Here is a 26,036-nt window from a genome sequence, read left to right on the forward strand (position 1 = left end):
ATGCATGTATGTGGAATCTAGAAAAATGGTACAGATGAACCTGTTTGCAAAGCAGAAATAGAGACACAGATGTAGAGAAAAAATTTATGGACATCAAGGGGGGAAAGAGGGAGGTGAGATGAATTGGGAAATTGGGATTGACATATATACACTAACCTGTATGTATTTTATACTAATATGTATAAAATAGATAACTAATGAAAACCTGGTGTATAGCATAGGGAACTCTACTCAATGCTCTGTGGTGACCTAAATGGGAAGGAAATCCAAAACAGAGGAGATATATGTATACATACAGCTGATTCACTTCACTGTACAGCAGAAACCAGCACAACATTGTAAAGCAACTATACCCCAATAAAAAAAATAGAAAAAAAAATGATTCTAAGTTTTGGGCTTGGCAACTGGGTGAAAGATATCAATTCCTGAGAGAGAGAAAATTTGTGGTTTAGAGAAAACTTGGGAGAAACCTATTTGTAGAAGAAGACGGTATCAGAAGTCCTTCTTTGTAAGTTTAGTTTAAAACATGTTACATCCAAGAGAAAATGTTGAATAAACAGGTGATGTACAACTGAGGAATTCACAGAGAGATGTTGGTACCACCTAGAAGAGGTCACCTAGGGAGAGATGTTGATAGAGAATAACAGAGACTCTAATACAGAATAATCCCACTTTGGGAAGTTTGGCAGAAGAGGAAAAGTTAGCAATGAACAGACAGATTTTGAAAGAGTAGCTGGAAAATGTAGGATCACAGAAGCCTAGAGAGCATTTTTCAAGAAAGATGTGTTCAACCATGCTAAATGCTAAGAAAGCAACAAATAGTCAGTGGTAACCTTGATAACAGGTATTTTGCTTAAGTTGTGAGGATAATAGCCATTTTATGCATACAAGAAAAAAAAATCAGAGTTGAAAATAGTGAAAATAGACAATGCCTTTAACGACTGTGCTGAGAAGTGGAGCAGAGAAATGGTACAATAGATGGAGGGGAAACAGAGTCAAGGAAATGTGTTTTTAAAAGATAAATTAAGATTCTAATATGCCAACGGGGATAGCATAGAAGGGAGAGAGGTAGAAATTGATGCTCTAGAAGATAGGGCTGAATAAATGCTTGAGTAAAGTTCCTGTGTGTGAGAGGGAAAGGGACTCATAAGGAGTGGTATCACGCTTAGATCAGAGGAAGAGCATATCTTTCTTTTTTTTTTTTTTTTGCGGTATGCGGGCCTCTCACTGTTGTGGCCTCTCCCGCTGCGGAGCACAGGCTCCAGACACGCAGGCTCAGCAGCCATGGCTCACGGGCCCAGCCACTCCATGGCATGTGGGATCTTCCTGGACTGGGTCACAAACCCGTGTCCCCTGCATCAGCAGGCGGACCTGCAACCACTGTGCCACCAGGGAAGCCCAAAGTCACCCACTATTATTGCATTACTGTCATTTTCCCCTTTCATGGCTGTTAACATTTACCTTACATACTGAGGTGCTCCTCTGTTGGGTGCATATATATTTACAATTGTTATAATTTCTTCATGGATTGATCCCTTGATCATTATGTAGTGTCCTCTTTGTCTTTTGTCCTCTTTTGTCTTTATTTTAAAGTCTATAAATATTGCTACCCCAACTTTTTTTTTATTTCCATTTACGTGGAATGCCTTTTTCCATACCCTCACTTTCAATCTGTATGTGTCCCTAGGTGTGAAGTGGGGTCTCTTGTAGACAGTGTATATATATATATGGGTCTTGTTTTTATATGCATTCAGCCAGTCTATGTCTTTGAGATGGAACATTTAATCCATTTACATTTAAGGTAATTATTGATATGTATGTTCCTATTGCCATTTTCTTAATTGCTTTGGGTTTGTTTTTGTAGGTCTTTTTTTTTTTTCCTTCCTCTTATGTTCCCTTCTCTTATGGTTTGATGACCATCTTTAGTGTTGTGTTTGTGTTGATTTTTCTTTTTTATGTATATATCTATTGTAGTTTTGGGGTTTGTTGTTCCCTTGAGGTTTTGATTTAGTACTCTATATACGTACAAGATTGTTTTATGTTGCTGGTCTCTTTCTTGCCTAGAGAAGTTCCTTTAGCGTTTGTTGTAAAGCTCGCTTCACAGTGCTGAATTCTTTTAGCTTTTGCTTGTCTGTAAAGCCTTTGATTTCTCCAATGAATCTGAATGAGAGACCTACTGGTTAGAATATTCTTGGTTGTAGGTTTTTCCCTTTCATTGCTTGAAATATATCGTGCCACTCCTTTCTGGCCTGCAGAGTTTCTGCTGAAAAATCAGCTGATAACCTTATGGGGATTCCCTTGTATATTATTTGTTGCTTTTCCCTTGTTGCTTTCAATATTTTTGTTTGTCTTTAATTTTTATCAGTTTGATTAATATGTGTCTTGCTGTGTTCCTCCTTGGGTTTATTATCCTGTATGGGATTCTCTGCACTTCCTGGACTTCAGTGAGTGTTTCCTTTCTCATGTTAGGGAAGTTTTCATCTACAATCTCTTCAAATATTTTCTCAGGCCCTTTCTCTTTTTCTTCTCCTTTGAGACCCCTATAATGCAAATTTTGGTGCATTTAATATTGTCCCAGAGGTCTCTGAGACTGTCCTCATTTCTTTTCATTCTTTTTTCTTTATTCTGTTCTTGGCAGTGATTTCCACCACTCTGTCTTCCAGCTCATCTATTCATTCTTCTGCCTAAGTTGTTCTGCTCTTTATTCCTTCTAGTGTATTTTTCATTTCATGTATTGTATTGTGCATCTCTGTTCTTTAAATCTACTAGTTCCTTGTTAAATATTTCTTGTGTTTTCTCAATCTATGCCTCAACTCTTTTTCTGAGGTTTTGGACCATCTTTAATATCATTACTCTGAATTATTTTTCAGGTAGATTGCCTATATTCTCTTCATTTAGTTGTTCTTGTGGGGTTTTATCTTGTTTCTTTATCTGGGACATACTTCTCTGTCATCTCATTTTATCTAACTTTCTATGTTTACAGTCCCCTTTCCACAGGCTGCAGGATCTTAGTTCCTCTTGTTTCTGGTGTCTGCTCCCTAGTGGGTGATGTTGGTCCAGGGGCTTGTGTAGGCCTCCTTGTGGAAGGGACTGGTGCCTGCCCTCTCACAGATGGGCCTGTGTCTTGTCCCTCTGATGGGCAGGGCCATGTCTAGGGGTGTGTTTTGAGGCAGTTGTGAGCTCAGTACAACTTTAGGCAGCATGTCTTCTGATGGGTGGAGCTGTGTTCCTACCTTGGTTGTTGTTTGGCATGAGACTTTCCAGCTCTGGGGCCTAAAGTTTGTTGGATGGGACCAGGTCTTTCTGCTGAAATTTGGACCTCTGGGAGATCTCCATTTAATATTCCCTGGGGCTTCTGCTACCAGTTTCCTTGCACTCACAGTGAGTGATAGTTAACATCTGCCTTCCCAGGAGACCCTCTAAGACCCCTAGGTAGTTGTAGCCTGGGTTCCTATGGAGGTACTCCTTTGTGCTGTGTCCCTCCAAGAGTGGAGTCTCTTTTTCCCCCAGCACTGTGGAGCTCTTGCACTCAAGCCTGCTGGCTTTCAAGACTAAAATGCTCTGTGGCTTCTTCCATCCAATGCCAGACCCTCAGACTGTATTGGAGGGCTATTTTATGTGGAACCTCTCTGTGTAGCCTGCATGGGTTTAATATTTTTTGGTGCAAGGGTTGTTTTTAATATAGATGTCTGCCACCTCTTTCCTTACTGTATGATGGCTGTTATTCCCTTTATAGGAGGTGTGACTGATGTTGTAGTGTCCAGAGCTTGCACTGGATATTGAGCAGGGCCTCCCCTTTGCCCTGTGGTTGCTACTTCCTTGCCAGAGGTGGGGTATGCTCCCTAGTTGTTGGAAAAGAGGTCCCCAGATCTGTTTCTTAGCTGTGTTTCTGATCTGTGGTTTGAGGTAGGCAGGATTGCAGTACTCCTACTGGGAAGGAAGCCACTGAGTATTCCTCCTCTGGAGCTGTTCACCTATGGGTGTGCTCTATTGTGTCACCTTTCACCCATTGTGAGAGCTCTCAGGTTACACTGCTGTTGGCACTGCTTTCAGTCCCACCTTAACTGTGGGTATGCCAGCCACTGTCCCTGGTATCTCTCAGATGTGTTTTTCACCAGACCTCCAGCATAGATCCACTGAATTCAGGTCCCAGGATTGCAAGTAGTCATGGATCTGGACCTACTGTGGGTGCTATGGGGGCAGCTCTGACTCTAGCCTGGCCCAAACCCTATGTATATGTGCCCACAAAGTCTACAAATGCTAAAGCTAGGTCCATCTTGGCTGTGGGAGCACTTGTTGCCCATTCAGACATTCTGTAGGTGCTGAGATTACAAGGCTGGTCACGGGGGTGTCAATTGAATCTTCACACAGCTGTGAGGAGAGATTTGAGTTTTTCTTCCTTAGTTACATGTTCCCTGTGGGATCAGCTGTGGTTTCAGCCCCACCTCTGCATGTGGGCCACCCACAGAGGTCTGCTCCTGAGTCTTCCCTGGAGCACACGAGTCTGCCCCAGTGGGGAGGGAGCTTGGATGCAGCACTGAGGCCAGGGTCACAAGAGCCCTGGTGGTTATGGGAATGCAGTAAGGCAGTGGTCCTGGGCATGAGGGAGCTGGCCTGGGGAGGCAGCGGCCAACATGTGGGGAGAAAGACTGCAATAGCATCTCCACCCCTTGTCACTTAACCTTGGTACTTTGCTTCTGCGGCAGTCCAGGTTTCCTCCACAAGAATTCCTCGTTGTGGATTTCCTCACTCCTGTCCCCTTAAGCTATCTCCTTGCAGCCAACAGCAGTTCTTTCCCTGGGTTTGCTCTCCATACACCATGTTCCAACACCCAGGCCCTGTGCACACCAGTGGACACGCATCTCAGGCTGGGGCATGCAGGGCTGTGGCACAGACTGTCTGTGTAGGTCTCACTCTGTCCTGCTTGCCACAAACCAGTTGCTGCACTCTCTTCCAACAGCCTCAGAAGCTCCCCTTTTGTCCCAACTGATCTTCCCACAGGTGAGGTGCTTCCCTGGATGCAGCAACCTCTCCTCTCCTTCAGCTCCCCAACCCAGGGGTGCCGTTCCCATCCTGCTTCCTCTCCTCTTCCTTTTCCCTTCTCCTTTCCTCATCTTACCCAGTTATGCAGGGATCTTTCTTGTCCTTTTAGGTGCCTGAGGTCTTCTGCTAGTGTTTTAATTTATTTTATTTTATTTTTTTGCAGTACACAGGCCTCTCCCTGCTGTGGCCTCTCCCGTTGTGGAGCACAGGCTCCGGACGCGCAGGCTCAGTGGCCATGGCTTACGGTCCCAGCTGCTCCACGGCATGTGGGATCTTCCCGGACCGGGGCACGAACCCGTGTCCCCTGCATCAGCAGGCGGACTCTCAACCACTGCGCCACCAGGGGAGCCCCCCTCTGCTAGTGTTTAGCCATGTTCTGTGAGAATTTTTCCATTTGTAGATGTATTCTTGATGTATTTGTGGGGAGATATGAGCTCCATCCACATTCTCCTACTTCTCTGCCATCTTGACCTCCATCAATGATATTCTTATGCAAAAATATTAGAAGGAATAGAATGTTTGTTGCCTAAGGGAAAATGTGAACCAGGGGATACTTGGTAGCTATTTTCAAGTATGAGAAGATAACTCTTCATTAACAAGCAGTCATTAACTTTTAATCTGTGCCAGGTATCATTCTAGATACTAGGAATACAGAGATTAAAGACATCTTCCCTGTCTTAATTATGCTTACAGTACTGTAAACACAATTAAGATAAAAATAATTATTTATATGGGGCATTTACATAAAAAAAATAGAAACATAGGGAAAGATATATTGAAGTCATGGGAGAATTCATGGGCTTTACAGGAAGAGGAATTAGATGTTTTTTTCTGTATGTTCCCAATGTGGAAAATATATATTAGTGCTTGGAAAGTTCACACTTTAGGATGCTCAGAACTGTTCAAAAATGCCTTAGAATGTTGTAAGTACCCTGTTAGTGGAGATATTTCAGAGAGTGGTAATAATAAAGTAGGCATATAGTCAGCAGAGTTCAAATATCTGAATAATGACCTTATTAGGCAAGATGAACATTAGGCTTCCTTCCCAATCTTAGATATCATGTTTATGTGAGTCTAGTGTGTTGGGTCTGAGAAAGCAATCAAAGTTATGACCACTACCAAAAACAGAAATTTATGGTGGGTTCAGTAAGAAGCAGAAAGCAAAAGGGGGAGTATTCAAGATTTGTGTTTTAGTCATTTTAAATATGAAATGATTTTCTTATTATATTAAACTTTGTGGTGGGCTGGCAGTAAGCATTTCTGGAGAATGAAAGCCAGTCAAAAGATCTGCATGACTTCATGGCAGTGGATGCTACTGTTTAATGAGCTATTTTTTCTCTTTTAGCTCCTCAGGAAACACAGGCTTCCCAACATGGGAAGTTAAAACTTTGTCCTCCTGATCATTTCCATACACTGAAGACAACAAAGACAGATGAGGTGATATGCTTTGGAAGATTTTCCATTTAAACAAGATACTGGGACTCACTCAACTTTAGTTCTTGTTACAAATGTCCTAAGATCAGACCAAAGGCACAAGATGTTATTTAATCATCTTATCTAATTAACTGGTTCTTACATTTGATTTCCTGTCTCTTCCACCACATTCTGAACTCCTATCCACCACCCAACCAAAGCCAAGTTCCTAGAGTGTATACTCAGACCTAGTATATGTTTTCAATTTCAGGTATTGTCTCTTTCCTCAAGAGAATATATTTCCATTTCCAGGCTCTCCAGCCATCCACTAGTTAATTGAAAGGGGCTGTTTTGTATGAACTTTGGAGGCAAAATTAGGAGGTCTGGAGCAACTCATTTTGTGTCTGTTAATTGCATTTATATCCAGTGATGGAGAATGAAGTCTGGACATGCCTGGCCCTCATCATCTGCAACAAAGAATTTGACTATCTTTCTAATCGATATGGTTCTGAGGTTGACCTTTAGGGAATGCAAGATTTGCTTGAAAACCTTGGATACTCAGTGGTTGTAAAAGAGGATCTCACAGTTCTGGTAATGGACCAGGAGAGTGGGACAAGCTTCCTTCCCTCCTAAACAGTTTTGAACTTCTTTCTTAGCAGCTGTAAGAATAAAATGCATGTTATAGAAATTATATTTGCTCCAGAATATGATTCCCTTAATTTCAGCCTCCTCCCGTGCACAGTCTCATAGAAAATATTTAGATCAGCTCTATGTAGCAGTATTTCCCCCCAAATGTGGGATCTTTCTAAAGTTCTCAATCTGGGAGGCATCTATTACTTGATAGCCTGAGTGAGACATAAGCTCTGGACCCTGAAAGTTACTGATATCTACAGAAAGAGCTTATGAGACTTTTACAATTTCGATATCATGTGTGTAAATGTAAAAGTGTATAGAAAAAAATTGCACATACACACATAAAGAAAATGTTGTTATTCTGGCCATGCCAAAAATAATCCCAGAGGGCTTTAGACAAACCATTTTAAACCTAACTTTCTGCTGTTCCAAGATGAAGGAATTTGTTGTGTTTCTAATTTTTGTCAATAGAAAATTCTCTCTGTCTCTGTCTCTGCCTCTGTCTCTGTCTCTCTCTTTTTTAATAAAAACTTACAGGAACTCCAACATGTAAAACAGATGAAAGCAAAGCTCTCGTATTGGAGACATATCATCTCACTTGCCCCTCATTATACTCCATCTCCCAGTATCTTCTTAAGTGTAAGGTTCTATTGAAAACCATTGGGCTAGATGTTATGTAAAATCTCTACTAACTTTAATATTTTACACATCTAATTTCCTGATTTTATGTCAGAATATAATTTCTCTTACAATTCCATTCAGTCCAAATCACCTGATTCTTTAGTGCTTGCTCCTTTTTGTGAATTCCACCTAATATTTGAGTATAAACTATATAAGGAGAATTCCTCAATAGTAATTCTGGAGTGTTTTTCAGGAAATGGAAACAGCACTAAGACAGTTTGCTGCCTGCCAAGATCACCAATCCTCAGACAGCATATTCCTTGTATTTATGTCACATGGCACCCTGGATGGAATCTGTGGGACAGACCCAGATATTCTTCGTGATGATACCATCTTCCAAATTTTCAACAGCTGTAACTGCCAGAGTCTAAAAGATAAACCCAAGGTCATCATTATGCAGGCCTGCTGAGGCAGTGAGTCTGAGTTCAGGAAACCCAGGGAGTGGCCATGTACTTCTTTCTATTAGTTTAGTGTCTAACCTTCATTTTCCCAGGGATGGGGAGAGAAACAATATTTCAGTACAACTCTTAGGTCCAGTCCAGAAAGAAATTGTAATAAGCCTGTACTAGTTTTCTTTTTTTTAAGAAATGATAAGTAGCCTAGAATAATGAGGAATATCCTGATTATTGGGGACTAGGTTTTCAACATGGTCATTCTAAACTTAAGTGGGCTTTATGTGGTTCCCAGTCAGTGAGGCAGTTTTTCTAGTAGCAAGACATTTGCATTTTTAATAAATGCCATATTGAAAGGAATAATTGTAAAAGACTTTCTGTGTGTATGTGTGTGTGTTAATATGTGTGTGTGTTAATATAACATCTTTTATAAGACATGGATGTCTCAGAAGGTGCTGGGGTTTTTTGGGTGACTGACATGAGAGAAGCCTCTGCATATAGGTATGACCAGTTCTTGCAGTGTTCCATCTGGAATGATGCCATTACAAACAGCCATGTGGAGAAAGACTTCATTGCTTTCAAATCTTTGACTCCATGTAAGTGACTTCAGAGAGAACAATTTCTAGATCTCCTGTTAGTTTCTTGATCACAGTCTTGGTTATGATCATATCTTATCACTAATATAAGAACATTTCTTCCCTAACTAATGAGATATTTAGGTGGGGAAGATATTTAAGTATTGAGATTTTCATGACTGGAAACGTGTATCTATTGATACTGGAGGAAATTTTCAAAATAAACAGGACTTCGGTGAAGACCCAGATTTAAGACAGTCTATACATAAATCAAGAGTTTTTTTAGATGTAGCAATGGCACAGAAATGTATCATCTTCTCAGATTTGGTCCACCTGATGATCTACTAACAACTAAATGAGCCAACCAGTGAAATTGTAAAGCTTGCTCAACACATGCTTGCTCAACACCTATCGGCCTGTTATTTGAATCTAGTCTTAGGTTATTAGTTAACATTCAAATGCCTGACTTCATGAGAGTGCAATCAGTGACTGAAAATCCTTCTTTGGCAGGAAAGTCAGAGTAGAAGGTAGAAATAAAAGATATTCTTGATTGCTCATGGTCATACCTGTAGAAAATCTATTTAACAGTCATTCGTGATATTGTTTTATCAATGATTTAGATAACAAGGGCAGTTTTAAAAACCTAGTTTATACAAGTTCTAAGTGCTTTAGTGTAGTAATTTCAAATTTTAATGTGCATGGGAATCATTGAGAACCTCATTAAAACATAGATTTCTGATTCAGTATGTCTGGGGCAGGGCCTGAGATTCTTCATTTTTTTTTTTTTTTTTTTGCGGTACGTGGGCCTCTCACTGTTGTGGCCTCTCCCGTTGTGGAGCACAGGCTCCGGACACATAGGCTCAGTGACCATGGCTCACGGGCCCAGCCGCTCCGCGGCATGTGGGATCTTCCCGGAACAGGGCACGAACCCGTGTCCCCTGCATCGGTAGGTGGACTCTCAACCACTGCGCCACCAGGGAAGCCCAGATTCTTCATTTTTTAAAAGCTCCATGGTGATGCAGTGTTGTTGGTTCATGGCTGCTTGTGACTAGGAAGGGATTAGAGGACCCTCTGAGTCTACCTGGGGAAATAGGAAAGAGACCATACAGGAAACACCCATTACACAACTGGAATAGTTCTAGAGTTCTGGAGTTTTAATTATATTTTATTTGAAAGAAGAGTTCTGTGCTTTTAGCTATTGAAGGAAGTTCAAAAAGTATATGCAGTCTGATACATACTCTAAGAGATTATTTAATTTAATTGAGGAAATAAAGTCTAATATGTGAAATTCTTGCATTAATATTTTTATATACATAACTATGTGCAGATAATGTACTAGGTTCAGGGAATGTGATACACAGTTAAAGCAGGCATGGTCACTAAACATTACAGATTACAGAGTGTATGATCAGGCCAGGGAGACAGAAATTAATTGGGGGAAAATATCTGTTATGTTTAACAGAAATAAATAATGATTGTCAAATGTGATGTGTTTTAAAGAAAAAATTTGTGCTCACATTTGAAAGATGAAGGAGTTACCCATATCAAGGGCATGAAAGACAAAATCAAACAGACTGATTTATGTCGCATGGTTTTAAAATGGAGCCGAGAGGCCATTAACGAAGTGAGTTTTATGCACATCCTCACCAGCTGAAACATGAACTTTTTTTTTTTTTTTTTGCGGTATGTGGGCCTCTCACTGTTGTGGCCTCTCCCGTTGTGGAGCACACGCTCCGGATGCGCAGGCTCAGCGGCCATGGCTCACAGGCCCAGCTGCCCCACGGCATGTGGGATCTTCCCGGACCGGGGCACGAACCCGTGTCCCCTGCATCAGCAGGCGGACTCTCAACCACTGCGCCACCAGCCTTCCAAGGAAGCCCTGAAACATGAACTTTTGAGCTGGACCAAACTACAAATATGCCAAATATTCCAATAACTCTGCAAGAATACCTGCTACTTGCTCCAGCAATGGACTTTTGCTGAGTGATAGCCTTGGCAACCAATCATGTTCAGTCAAGTCTAGCTTTCTGCCTTGCAACACCAATCAAAATTCTTTGTAAGCAAATTATGTAAACATTCCCTTTTTTGTCTTTAAAAACCTCTGATTTTGACCCTTAGTGGGACACTATTTGGATTGCTACCCAAATCTGTGTGCCCTGAATAACAATTCTTTGATCCCAAATAAATGTTTTTGCTTGATTATTGCCTCTTAACATTTTTAGGCTGACAAGGGTAAGAGAGGAATATTCCAGACAGAAAAAAAAAAACAGTGTACGAGGAAGGCGTGAGAAAGAAAGAAAGGAGCTTAGAAAAGAGAACCAGAGAACCAGTGTGGCTAAAACACAGAGCCAGGGGACAGTAACCAGAAGGAATTTGGAGAAGTACACAAGAGCCACATAATTTGAGGCCTCATATGTTAAGGAAGGATTTGGTCTTTTGTATTAATATATTTTAATACTAATTTTACTTTATACTACTAATTTTACTTTATACTATTTTATTGCTTAGGTGACCTTTAAGCAATGAAATGATAAGATTTTCTTGCTTTTTTTCTTTTTAAAAAATTTATTGAAATATAGTTGATTTACAATGTTATGTTAGTTTCAGGTGTACAGAAAAGTGATTCTTTTTTTACATTGTCTTTCATTATAGGTTTTTACAAGATATTGAGTATAGTTTCCTATGTTATACAGTAGGTCCTTGTTGGTTACCTATTTTATATATCATAGTGTGTATATTTTAACCCCAAACTCCTAATTTATCCATCCCCCCTTTCCCCTTTGGAAGCCATAAGTTTGTTTTCTATGTCTCTGCTTCTATTTCTATTTTATGAATAAGTTCATTTTTATCATTTTTTTAGAGTCCACATATAAGTGATATCATGTATTTGTCTTTGTCTGGCTTACATCACATAGTATGATAATCTCTAGGTCCATCCATGTTGCTGCAAATGGCATTATTTCATTCTTTTTAATGGCTGAATAGTATTCCATTGTGAGATATATATATATATATATATATATATATATATATATATAAAATCTCACATTTTCTTTATCCATTCATCTGTCAATAGACACCTAAGTTTCTTCCATGTCTTGGCTATTGTAAATAGTGCTTCTATGAACATTGGAGTGCATGTATCTTTTTGAATTACGGTTTTCTCCAGATATATGCTCAGGAGTGGGATTGCAGGATCATATGGTAGCTCTATGCTTAGTTTCTTAAGGAAACTCCATACTGTTTTCCATAGTGGCTACACCAATTTACATTCCTACCAATAATTTAGGAGGGTTCCTTTTTCTCCACACCCTCTCCAGCATTTATTATTTGTAGACTTTTTGATGTTGGCCATTCTGATTGGTGTGAAGTGATACCTCACTATAGATTTGATTTGCATTTCTCTAATAATTTGTGATGTTGAGCATCTTTTCATGTCCCTTTTGGCCATCTGTGTGTCTCTTTTAAGATGATAACTGTGAGGATTCTGTGGAGAATGAATTACAGTACAACAAAATTAGATGTAGCGAGATAGGTTAAAATGCTATTGCAGTATTATAAGCCATAGGTGATAATGATATTCTTGGGATGAGGTAAATATTTGGATCCAGGAAATAATTAGTATATAAAATTTATATGGCCTAGTAGTTTAGCAAGTATGTCTGATGAACATGAAGACATGATTGAGGTGACTCAAGTTTGCAGTGGAGAACTATGGTTTATTCATTAAAATGGAAATCCTGCCAGAAAATGTGAGATGCCTTTGGCATATTTCAAGATGAAATGAAGAATGGAGAGTTACATAGCTGTATATTCCAGAGGAGAGAGCATTTGAATTTGGGGAGATGCTTGCCTAAGAATGATATCTAATATTCTAAAAATGGATCAATTTATCTAGCAACAGAGAATAGAAGGAGAATAGATCCTAAAGCTAAGGTTTGAAGAACTCTAGAGTTCACGATCTGAGACAGAAATATTAGTCAACAAATTATACTAAGAAAGTATGGTCAGGGAATAAGAAAACTAGGAGGATGTGTTGTCAGAGTTATGAAGAAAGAATCTGTTGGAGTTACCAATATTTTCTGATGTGAATGGGAGACCAGGTAAATGTGGGGCCTGATAAATGACCATTAGACTTAATGAATTAGAAGTCATGTATGACCTTGGGGAAAGTCATTTGGTAAAGTTGTTGTGGGAAGGAGAAGACAGACAGGAGTGAGCAGGCTAGGAGGAAATGAAGATGTTGAGTATAGATAAATTGGAGAAATTTAACTATAAAAAGGAAGGAGAAATAGGAAGGTAGTTTCAGATAAAGTGACCAGAGAATATTAGCTTTTTCTGATAAAAGAAATTTGATCACATTGCAATGGTAAAGAGAGGTAATAATTCAAAAGATGTTCATCTAGAGTCTGTCATACAGAGTGAAGTTAAGTCAGAAAGAGAAAAACAAATACTGTATGCTAACACATATATATGGAATCTAAGAAAAAAAAAAGGTCATGAAGAACCTAGGAGTAAGATGGGAATAAAGACACAGACCTACTAGAGCATGGACTTGAGGATATGTGGAGGGGGAAGGGTAAGCTGGGACAAAGTGAGAGTGGCATGGACATATATACACTACCAAATGTAAAATAGATAGCTAGTGGGAAGTAGCCTCATAGCACAGGGAGATCAGCTTGGTGGTTTGTGACCACCTAGAGGGGTGGGATAGGGAGGGTGGGAGGGAGGGAGACGCAACAGGGAAGAGGTATGGGAACATAGGTATATGTATAACTGATTCACTTTGTAATAAAGCAGAAACTAACACACCATTGTAAAGCAATTATACTCCAATAAAGATGTTAAAAAAAATAGATGTTCACTCAATAAAACAGTGAGTGCAAAAAATTATAGTATTAAAACCATATGGATGAAGAGGAGGCCCAGAGTCAACGACTGTCAAGACCTGGCTTCTTTTATTCTATTATGTAGTAAATGCTCAAAGGATTTATGTTCTTTTCTACTACTTGCAGTCCTAGAGGCCATAATGTTGGCCCTGCCTACTAAGAAAGTCAAAGGAATTTATAATTGAGGATCTATGATGGCTTCTCTGGGCCTGTTATGGAGACATCTCAGCATTATCCAGATTTGACCTCCCTCCTTCCTACGAAGCACCAGAATCAAACTTTGTTCAAAAGCTATGGCTCTAAGAGTCTTGTACATTTATATGGTGGCTGAATCCCCCCATTATTTTAAAACCGTTTATTTTCAGGCAATGTTTCTTGGATACTTGACACAAATGGCTCTCTCTTCATTTCCCAACTTATCTACTACTTCAACGAATATTCTTGGTGTTATCAGTTGGAGGAGATTTTTCGAAAGGTAGGAATCTCTATGTCTTTTCAATTTATGTCCCAGAAAACTCTGTAGAACTGTTTGCAAAGCTTTTCTGTGAATCCTGAAGCTCTTAAGTCATCTTGATGCTCCTTCCTGTACTCCAAGTTTATTTAAAGAGGAAGTTTTTGGAAGCACACTACATAGAACCAGAGTGAGTTTTTCTGATTCTGATAGGCTTGCTTATTTAATGAGTGCTTTTGAGAGTACTATTTCATTTGTGTAGGTACTATATCCAAGGAAAAGCTAAAAAGTTCTTCTGTTTATATTGTACTATCTGACCACAGCCTTAATACAAACTGTATACTATATACTCACTTCTGAGAAGAAGTCCAGAATTCCCTTTTAAATTTTTTAAAAAAGATTTCTTTACTATTTTAGGTTCAACATACATTTGAGACCCCAAATGTACTGACCCAGATGCCCACGATTGAAAGACTATCCATGACACAATATTTCTACCTCTTCCCTGGGAATTAAAATCATGCAAAGCATCCAGGTAAATGTATCCAAGAAGTGGATTTGGGTGCTCCCTGCTCAGAGTCTATACAAAAAGTCTGTACAGAATGGAGAACAATGACAGAGTGCTGCAGCACCGTAGTCACTGAGGCTCGTCTTATCTGCCTTTTCTTACTGGCTGCTGGTGAAACTGTAGTTTTATTTGACTTTGGCCATTGTATAATGACTGCACATGAAATGATAAGTCCAATGGTAGCTTGCTAGAAAACATTTCAGTCCTCATTTCTCTCAAGGATCTACTCAGTGAATATAAAATATTTAGTTTTTATGCATGCACAAAACCAAATAATAGGACATGCTATGTAGAGCAGGTGTTTAGCTTCCTGACTTCTGAGAAGTCAGTTTTGCTGAGTCACATCCCTTCTCTGTTTGTGATGAGGGCTGCCTGGACCACAGTGTCAACTGTTATTGCTTGATCTATGCTGAGGCAATGAGCTTCTAGCGTAGATCTTCCCATTTGGGGATGACGGGTCCATAGCCCTTTCGTGAAGATAAATCTCACAGGAGAGATGAGTTCTATTTATATCTTATCTCTAGAAGCCCAATTACTCATGTTCTCTTCTCTTTATTTTTTCCAGGAAAATTAAGGCATTATGGTTCCTATGAATCTATATTTTAAAAGGTCAACTTAATTAAGAATATTTTTATATAAACTTCCCAACTGCCCATCCTCCAAAAATAACAGGGTAAAATCACTCCTATACTACTGCTGTATTAATGCTTCATAAATTCTTTTAAAATTATTCTTGCTTTCTCATTTTACCATAAATATGTCATGCTCATTACAAAACAAATTTTAAGTATAGAAAAACAAAAATTTTAATGAAGAAATAATACTTGTTAACCTTTTTGGTATTTCTAGATGCAAGTCTAAATACTTCTACATTTTTTTGTTGCCAAGATTTGTTATATGCATACAAGAAATAATGCTGATAATGATCGGCAGAGAAATGAAGATACATGCCTCTTTTTAATACTGTTACTAATTTAATAGATAAAAATAGTCAATTTCGGGGGACCTTGAAGATGGCGGAAGAGTAAGACGTGGAGATCACTTTCCTCCCCACAGATACACCAGAAATACATCTACACGTGGAACAACTCCTACAGAACACCTACTGAAGGCTGGCAGAAGACCTCAGACCTCCCAAAAGGCAAGAAACTCCCCACGTACCTGGGTAGGGCAAAACAAAAAAAGAAAAAACAGAGACAAAAGAATAGGGATGGCACCTGCACCAGTAGGAGGGAGCTGTGAAGGAGGAAAAGTTTCCACACACTAGGAAGCCCCTTCACGGGCCGAGACTGCGGGAGGCGGAGGGGGGAGCTTCGGAGCCCCGGAAGAGTGCACAGCAACGGGTGCGGAGGGCAAAGCGGGGAGATTCCTGCACAGAGGATCGGTGCAGACCGGCACTCACCAGCCCGAGAGGCTTGTCTGCTCACCCGCAGGGGCGGGCGGGGCTGCGTGCTGAGGCTCGGGTTTCGGTTTCGGACGGAGCGCAGGGAGAGGACTAGGGTTGGCGTCTTGAACATAGCCTGAAGGGGTTAGTGCACCACGGCTAGCCGGGAGGGAGTCCGGGGAAAAGTCTTCACCTGCCGAAGAGGCAAGAGACTTTTTCTTCCCTCTTTGTTTCCTGGTGCGCGAGGAGAAGGGTTTAAGAGCGCTGCTTAAAGGAACTCCAGAGACGGGCACGAGCCGCGGCTAAAAGCGCCAACCCCAGAGACGGGTGCGAGCCGCGGCTAAAAGCGCGGAGCCCAGAGACGGGCGGGAGACGCTAAGGCTGCTGCTGCCACCACCAAGGGGCCTGTGTGCGAGCACAGGTCACTCTCCACACCCCTCTTCCGCGGAGCCTGTGCAGCCCGCCACTGCCAGGTTCCCGGGATCCAAGGACAACTTACCCAGGAGAACGTACGGCGGGCCTCAGGCTGGTGCAACGTCACACCGGCCTCTGCCGCAGGCCCGCCCCGCCCGCAGTGCCCCTCCCTGCCCCCTGGCCGGAGTGCGCGAGAGCCCCCGAATCAGCGGCTCCTTTAACCCCGTCCTGTCTGAGCAAAAAACAGACGCCCTCCAGCGACCTACACGCAGAGGCAGGGCCAAATCCAAAGCTGAGCCCCTGTGAGCTGTGAGAACAAAGAAGAGAAAGGGAAATCTCTCCCAGCAGCCTCAGAAGCAGCGAATTAAAGCTCCACAATCAACTTCATGTACCCTGCATCTGTGGAATACCTGAATAGACAAGGAATGATCCCAAATTGAGGAGGTGGACTTTAGGAGCAAGATCTATGATTTTTTTCCCCTTTTCCTCTTTTTGTGAATGTGTATGTGTATGCTTCTGTGTGAGATCTTGTCTGTATAGTCTTGCTTCCACCATTTGTCCTAGGGTTCTATCCGTCCATGGTTTTTTAAAAAAAATTTTTTCTTAATAATTAATTTTAATAACTTTATTATACTTTACCTTCTTTCTTTCTTTCTTTCCTTCTTTCTTTCTTTCCTTCTTTCTTTCCTTCCTTCCTTCCCTCCTTTAGACAACGAATCATCCCAAATTGAGGAAGTGGTCTCTGACAGCAAGATTTATGATTTTTTCACCTTTACCTCTTTCTGTGAGGGTGTATGTATATGCTTCTGTGTAAGATTTTGTCTGTATAGCTTTGCTTCCAACATTTGTCCTAAGGTTCTATCCATCCCTTTTTTTTTTCTTTTTTCTAAATAAGTATTTTTTAATTCAATAACTTTATTATACTTTATTTTATTTTACTGTATCTTCTTTCTTTCTGTCTTTTTTCCTTCTTTCCCTCCTTCCTTCCTTCCTCCCTCCCTCCCTCCCTCCCACCCTCCTTTCTTTCCTTCTTGCCTTCTTTCCTTCTTTGCTTCTTTCTTTCTTCCTTCCTTCCTTCCCTCCTTTCTTTCTTTCTTTCTTCATACTTCTACTATTTCTCTCTACTTTTTCTCCCTTTTATTCTGAGCTGTGTGGATGAAAGGCTCTTGATGCTCCAGCCAGGAGTCAGGGCTCTGCCTCTGAGGTAGGAGAGCCAACTTCAGGACACCGGTAAACAAGAGACCTCCCAGCTCCACATAATATTAAACGGCGGAAATCTCCCAGAGACCTCCATCTTAACACCAGCACCCAGCTTCACTCAACGACCAGCAAGACACAGTGCTGGACAACCTATGCCAAACAACTAGCAAAACAGGAACACAACCCCACCCATTAGCAGAGAGGCTGCCTAAAATCATAGTAAGGCCACAGACACCCCAAAACACACCACCAGACGTGAACCTGCCCACTAGAGGGACAAGATCCAGCCTCATCCACCACAACACAGGCACTAGTACGCTCCACCAGGAAGCCTACACAACCCACTGAACCAACCTTAGCCACTGGAGACAGACATCAAAAACAGCGGGAACTACGAACCTGCAACCTGCAAAAAGGAGACCCCAAACACAGTAAGATAAGCAAAATGAGAAGACAGAAAAACACACAGCAGATGAAGGAGCAAGATAAAAATGCACCAGACCTAACAAATGAAGAGGAAATAGGCAGTCTACCTGAAAAAGAATTCAGAATAATGATAGTAAGGATGATCCGAAATCTTAGAAATAGAATGGACAAAATGCAAGAAACAGTTAACAAGAAGAAACAAAGATGAAACAAGCAATGATGAAGAACACAATAAATGAAATTAAAAGTACTCTAGATGGAATCAATAGCAGAATAACTGAGGCAGAAGAATGGATAAGTGACCTGGAAGATAAAATAGTGGAAATAACTACTGCAGAGCAGAATAAAGAAAAAAGAATGAAAAGAACTGAGGACAGTCTCAGAGACCTCTGGGACAACATTAAACGCACCAACATTCGAATTACAGGGGTTCCAGAAGAAGAAGAGAAAAAGAAAGGGACTGAGAAAATATTTGAAAAGATTATAGTTGAAAACTTCCCTAATATGGGAAAGGAAATAGTTAATCAAGTCCAGGAAGCACAGAGAGTCCCATACAGGATAAATCCAAGGAGAAATATGCCACAACACATATTAATCAAACTGTCAAAAATTAAATATAAAGAAAGCATATTAAAATCAGCAAGGGAAAAACAACAAGTAACACACAAGGGAATCCCCATAAGGTTAACAGCTGATCTCTCAGCAGAAACCCTACAAGCCAGAAGGGAGTGGCAGGACATACTGAAAGTGATGAAGGAGAAAAACCTGCAACCAAGACTACTCTACCCAGCAAGGATCTCATTCAGATTTGATGGAGAAATTAAAACCTTAACAGACAAGCAAAAGCTGAGAGAGTTCAGCACCACCAAACCAGCTTTACAACAAATGCTAAAGAAACTTCTCTGGACAAGAAACACAAGAGAAGGAAAAGACCTATAATAACGAACCCAAAACAATTTAGAAAATGGGAATAGGAACATACATATCGATAATTACCTTAAATGTAAATGGACTAAATGTTCCCACCGAAAGACACAGATTGGCTGAATGGATACAAAAACAAGACCCTTATGTATTCTGTATACAAGAGACCCACTTCAGACCTAGAGACACATACAGACTGAAAGTAAGGGGATGGAAGAAGATATTCCATGCAAATGGAAACCAAAAGAAAGCTGGAGTAGCAATTCTCATATCAGACAAAATAGACTTTAAAATAAGGACTATTAGAAGAGACAAAGAAGGACACTACATAATGATCAAGGGATCGATCCAAGAAGAAGATATAACAATTGTAAATATTTATGCACCCAACATAGGAGCACCTCAATACATAAGGCAAATAGTAACAGCCATAAAAGGGGAAATCGACAGTAACACATTCATAGTAGGGGACTTTAACACCCCACTTTCACCAATGGACAGATCATCCAAAATGAAAATAAATAAGGAAAAACAAGTTTTAAATGATACATTAAACAAGATGGACTTAATTGATATTTATAGGACACTCCATCCAAAAACAACAGAATACACATTTTTCTCAAGTGCTCATGGAACATTCTCCAGGATACATCATATCTTGGGTCACAAATCAAGCCTTGGTAAATTTAAGAAAATTGAAATTGTATCAAGTATCTTTTCCGACCACAACGCCATGAGACAAGATATCAATTACAGGAAAAGATCTGTAAAAAATACAAACACATGGATGTTAAACAATACACTACTTAATAATGAAGTGATCACTGAAGAAATCAAAGAGGAAATAAAAAAATACCTAGAAACAAATGACAATGGAGACACAACGACCCAAAACCTATGGGATGCAGCAAAAGCAGTTCTAAGGGGGAAGTTTATAGCAATACAAGCCCACCTTAAGAAGAAGGAAACATCTCGAATAAACAACCTAACCTTGCACCTCAAGCAATTAGAGAAAGAAGAACAAAAAAACCCCAAAGCTAGCAAAAGGAAAGAAATCATAAAAATCAGATCAGAAATAAATGAAAAAGAAATGAAGGAAACAATAGCAAAGATCAATAAAACTAAAAGCTGGTTCTTTGAGAAGATAAACAAAATAGATAAACCACTAGCCAGACTCATCAAGAAAAAAAGGGAGAAGACTCAAATCAAGAGAATTAGAAATGAAAAAGAAGTAACAACTGACACTGCAGAAATAAAAAAGATCATGAGAGATTACTACAAGCAAATCTATGCCCAAAAAATGGACAATCTGTAAGAAATGGACAAATTCTTAGAAATGCACAACCTGCCAAGACTGAATCAGGAAGAAATAGAAAATATGAACAGACCAATCACAAGCACTGAAATTGAAACTGTGATTAAAAATCTTCCAACAAACAAAAGTCCAGGACCAGATGGCTTCACAGGCGAATTCTATCAAACATTTAGAGAAGAGCTAACACCTATCCTTCTCAAACTCTTCCAAAATATAGCAGAGGGAGGAACACTCCCAAATTCCTTCTACGAGGCCACCATCACCTTGATACCAAAACCAGGCAAGGATGTCACAAAGAAAGAAAACTACAGGCCAATATCACTGATGAACATAGATGCAAAAATCCTCAACAAAATACTAGCAAACAGAATCCAACAGCACATTAAAAGGATCATACACCATGACCAAGTGGGGTTTATTCCAGGAATGCAAGGATTCTTCAATATATGCAAATCAATCAATGTGATAAACCATATTAACAAACTGAAGGAGAAAAACCATATGATCATCTCAATACATGCAGAGAAAACTTTTGACAAAATTCAACACCCATTTATGATAAAAACCCTGCAGAAAGTAGGCATAGAGGGAACTTTCCTCAGCATAATAAAGGCCATATATGACAAGCCCACAGCCAACATCATCCTCAATGGTGAAAAACTGAAAGCATTTCCACTAAGATCAGGAACAAGAGAAGGTTGCTGACTCTCACCACTGTTATTCAACATAGTTTTGGAAGTTTTAGCCAAGCAATCAGAGAAGAAAAGGAAATAAAAGGAATCCAAATCGGAAAAGGAGAAGTAAAGCTGTCACTGTTTGCAGATGACATGATACTATACATAGAGAATCCTAAAGGTGCTACCAGAAAACTGCTAGAGCTAATCAATGAATTTGGTAAAGTAGCAGGATACAAAATTAATGCACAGAAATCTCTGGCATTCCTATATACTAATGATGAAAAATCTGAAATTGAAATCAAGAAAGCACTCCCATTCACCATTGCAACAAAAAAATAAAATATCTAGGAATAAACCTACCTAAGGAGACAAAACAACTGTATGCAGAAAATTATAAGACACTGATGAAAGAAATTAAAGATGATACAAATAGATGGAGAGATACCATGTTCTTGGACTGGAAGAATCAACATTGTGAAAATGACTCTACTACCCAAAGCAATCTATAGATTCAATGCAATCCCTATCAAACTACCACTGTCATTTTTCACAGAACTAGAAAAAAAAATTTTGCAATTTGTATGGAAACACAAAAGACCCCGAATAGCCAAAGCAATCTTGAGAACGAAAAAAGGAGCTGGAGGAATCAGGCTCCCTGACTTCAGACTATACTACAAAGCTACAGTAATCAAGACAGTATGGTACTGGCACAAAAACAGAAAGATAGATCAATGGAACAGGATAGAAAGCCCAGAGATAAACCCACGCACATATGGACACCTTATCTTTGATAAAGGAGGCAGGAATATACAGTGGAGAAAGGACAGCCTCTTCAATAAGTGGTGCTGGGAAAACTGGACAGGTACATGTAAAAGTATGAGATTAGATCATTCCCTAACACCATACACAAAAATGAGCTCAAAATGGATTAAAGACCTAAATATAAGGCCAGAAACTATCAAACTCTTAGAGGAAAACATAGGCAGAACACTCCATGACATAAATCACAGCAAGATCCTTTCTCACCCACCTCCTAGAGTAATGGAAATAAAAACAGAAATAAACAAATGGGACCTAATGAAACTTCAAAGCTTTTGCACAGCAAAGGAAACCATAAATAAGACCAAAAGACAACCCTCAGAATGGGAGAAAATATTTGCAAATGAAGCAACTGACAAAGGATTAATCTCCAAAATTTACAAGCAACTCATGCAGCTCAGTAACAAAAAAACAAACAACCCAATCCAAAAATGGGCAGAAGACCTAAATAGACATTTCTCCAAAGAAGATATACAGACTGCCAACAAACATATGAAAGAATGCTCAACATCTTTAATCATTAGAGAAATGCAAATCAAAACTACAATGAGATGTCATCTCACACCCGTCAGAATGGCCATCATCAAAAAGTCTGGAAACAAATGCTGGAGAGGTTGTGGAGAATAGGGAACACTCTTGCACTGCTGGTGGGAATGTGAATTGGTACCGCCACTATGGAGAACAGTATGGAGGCTCCTTAAAAAACTTCAAATAGAACTACCATATGACCCAGCAATCCTACTACTGGGCATGTACCCTGAGAAAACCAAAATTCAAAAAGAGTCATGTACCAAAATGTTCATTGCAGCTCTATTTACAATAGCCTGGAGATGGAAACGACCTAAGTGCCCATCATTGGATGAATGGATAAAGAAGATGTGGCACATATATACAATGGAATATTACTCAGCCATAAAAAGAAACGAAATTGAGCTATTTGTAATGAGGTGGATAGACCTAGAGTCGGTCATACAGAGTGAAGTAAGTCAGAAAGAAAAAGACAAATACCATATGCTAACTCATATATATGGAATTTAAGAAGAAAAAAAATGCCATGAAGAACCTAGGGGTAAGACAGGAATAAAGACACAGACCTACTGGAGAAAGGACTTGAGGATATGGGGGGGGAAGGGTGAGCTCTGACAGGGCGAGAGAGAGTCATGGACATATACACACTAACAAACATAAGGTAGATAGCTAGTGTGAAGCAGCTGCATGGCACAGGGATATCGGCTCGGTGCTTTGTGACCACCTGGACGGGTGGGGTAGGGAGGGTGGGAGGGAGGGAGACGCAGGAGGGAAGAGATATGGGAACATATGTATATGTATAACTGATTCACTTTGTTATAAAGCAGAAACTAACACACCATTGTAAAGCAATTATACCCCAATAAAGATGTTTAAAAAAAAATAGTCAATTTCATTGGAACATATTTTTAATGTCTTTATTAGCTAGATCTTAATATGAATTATTAATTCATATTATTTTCCTATTTTGTTTCAAGTTTTTTGTGTTTTTCCTATCAACTTGTGCAAATACTCCCTGTATTAGAAGGAAGGATTAGACCATGTTCTTATGTTATTAGATCATTGTCATATGTTAGCAAGTATTTCTTCATTTGATATTGTATTTTGTGTATGATATTATGTGACATGTAGAACATTGACATTTTCAGTAATGACATCCACTTATATTTTTTCTGCATTTACTTCTACCTTTTAAATTAAATATTGCACTACTTCATCCATAATTTTTTTTAATTGCTTTTAAGATTTTTTTATCTTTCTCTAAATTATATATGTTGTTTCCTATGAATTGTGGGATACTATTATTAAGGATATTATTGATTTTTTTCCAAAGGATTACAAATTGTGAAAGAAATACTTGTTGATTCATGCTTCATTTTCTTACTAATTGCTTTAATATTAATTTAGAATGTGCTCTGGGCTACTTGTTTTTGGATAATATATAATAAAGATACTAGACTTTGGTTTTTACATTAGGGAGTCTTTGACTACCAGGGATTGGAATCCACTCAAACTAGCCTCAAAAACAAAACAAAACAAAACAAACAAACAAAAAAAACCCACCAAAATAACAGTCTTAAAGTAAGCATACAACAGGTAATCTAATATTCCTACAAGTGGAAAACAAAAAAATAGCCATGTGTCTGGAAATCTGGTCTAGAAAATTGAAAGTCAGGAAATCATTCTCTCTGATTAGCCCCTCCAATGTAGCATGAGTCTTTCTTTTAAATCTTGCATCTATAAAAATCTATAATTTTTAATAAATTAGCTAACTTCTCTGACACAATTTTCCAAGTATGAAGTGGGTACACTAACACTTGACTCATATAGAGCAGGTACAATATTATGTGTATGAAGTGCCTCCCTGTTACACTGCCTGTCACATAGTGGGCAATTTTGATAGTAGAAGTCATTACTGTTACATGCACTGATTTATCTTTCAGGGCTATGCCACATCACACTGTTAATTACTATTGCTTTATAGTCTTCTTTATTTCTCCCTGTTCACAATCTTCTTATTCTTGTATTGTACATGTTTTCAGATGAATTTTAGAAAGAAGTTATAAGTTTTCTGACAACTAAAAGGGGGTTTTAATGGAATTAAAATAAGTACATCCTTAGGACTATGTTTTATGTAATCATTAAGCCACATATTATATTTTTATCTTTAAGCAAAAGTTTAGATTTTCCTTCACATAACTTCCTCAAATTTTTAGATAAAGATATTCCTGAATAGTTTGTATTTTTTACTGTTTTGAATGAAAGTACCTTCCTCCATAGTTTCCAACTGGTTATTGCTGTGAGTGTTAAGAAAAGAAAATGACAGGCACTGTTGATTCTTAATTATATATAAATTTAATTCAGCAGCCATATTGAAATTCATTGTTGTAGAGAATCTTTCACTTAGTTTTTCTTTTGAAAATTTTACATATAAAATTTTGTTATCTGCAAATCATAAACTTGTCTTTCCCTTGTCACTATTCACAGCTTTTATTTCATATTCATGAAATTTTATATTTATCACATACCTCTAGATAAAATAAACATTAAAATAGTGATAGTGGGCATTCTTAATTATTATTTTAGTGGAAATGCCTCCAGTGTTTCATCAGTAAGGATAGTGTTCCTTCTGTTGATTTAAGCAAGATTTTTTGATAATAAAGTGTATATTTACATTATTATTTTCATATGTTTTTTCTCCCTCTAAGAGATGAATGTTATTTGGGCCCTTATGTAGACTAGAGCAAAGAGAAAGAAAATATGATCTTTCTATTTGAACTACTGATAGAGTATATTAATAGGTGTTCTGATATCAAGCAATGATTATATTACTGAGATAAAATCTTTGTCAAGAAAAAAGAAGAGATGAAAAAGCACATGCCCAATCCCTTTCAGAGGAGCTTTTCTTCCAATAAGCAATTAACCGTAACTTAGTCAAAAAGCAAATCATAGCTCCAATGGAAGCTGAGAAATTAAGTGTTTATTGCATGTTGCCACATGCCTAACCAAAAAAATTGGAGTTTCTACTAGGAAAGGAAAAAGAAAACATATTTTGTCTCAACAGTGTCTCTACCATACATTGTTTCCATAGTCAATGGATACCTAATATCCCATTTAATGGATATATTAGAATGTATATTACTAATTTAGGTAATTTCCAAATTTTTTATCTTAAGCAATTTTAAAATTTAAAAAATCCTTATAAATATATCTTTAAGCTTCTCTCTGATAATAGTATTAGGATAAACTCTCAAAACTAAAATTACAGGGTCAAAAGCATTAAAATTTTAAAATTCTATGTAAGGTATTATTCAAAAAATTGTCCACATGTGCCCTCCTCATGAGCCAAAAGTGATATAGTCTATTTTTCTATATTTTCATCAATATCATGCATGATCAATCTCCTTAATTTGTCAGGTTAAAAACAAAATCATTTTAATTTTTATGTATTTGATTTATAAATTGATTAAGCTTCTTTCCCACACTTACTGGTCATTGTATACTATTTAAATGTTAGCTGGTGCCTCCTCTTGCCCACAAGTTCTATATAGGGTTGTCTTAAACTCATAGGAGCTGGCACCTAGGCTACCTCAGTGACTTCAAACCCTTCCAGGGCTTGTCCTTTTAACTAAAAGCACATTCTTACTTCAGAATTTGCTAAAATCCCTGGCTGGAAAAATAACCCCTCCCTTCCCCATATCTAT

The 26,036-nt window shown here is 38.8% G+C and overlaps 1 pseudogene; it reads left to right on the plus strand.

Moving 5' to 3' along the window:
* The window catches only part of LOC114887524, a 19,087-nt pseudogene extending 3,289 nt beyond the window's left edge, over positions 1-15,798 (plus strand).
* Positions 15,799-26,036: the final 10,238 nt, after the last annotated feature.

Source organism: Monodon monoceros, unplaced genomic scaffold, assembly GCF_005190385.1.
Source record: "Monodon monoceros isolate NGI ecotype Baffin Bay Population unplaced genomic scaffold, NGI_Narwhal_1 Super_Scaffold_7, whole genome shotgun sequence".
In the NCBI taxonomy this organism is placed as follows: Eukaryota; Metazoa; Chordata; class Mammalia; order Artiodactyla; family Monodontidae; genus Monodon; species Monodon monoceros.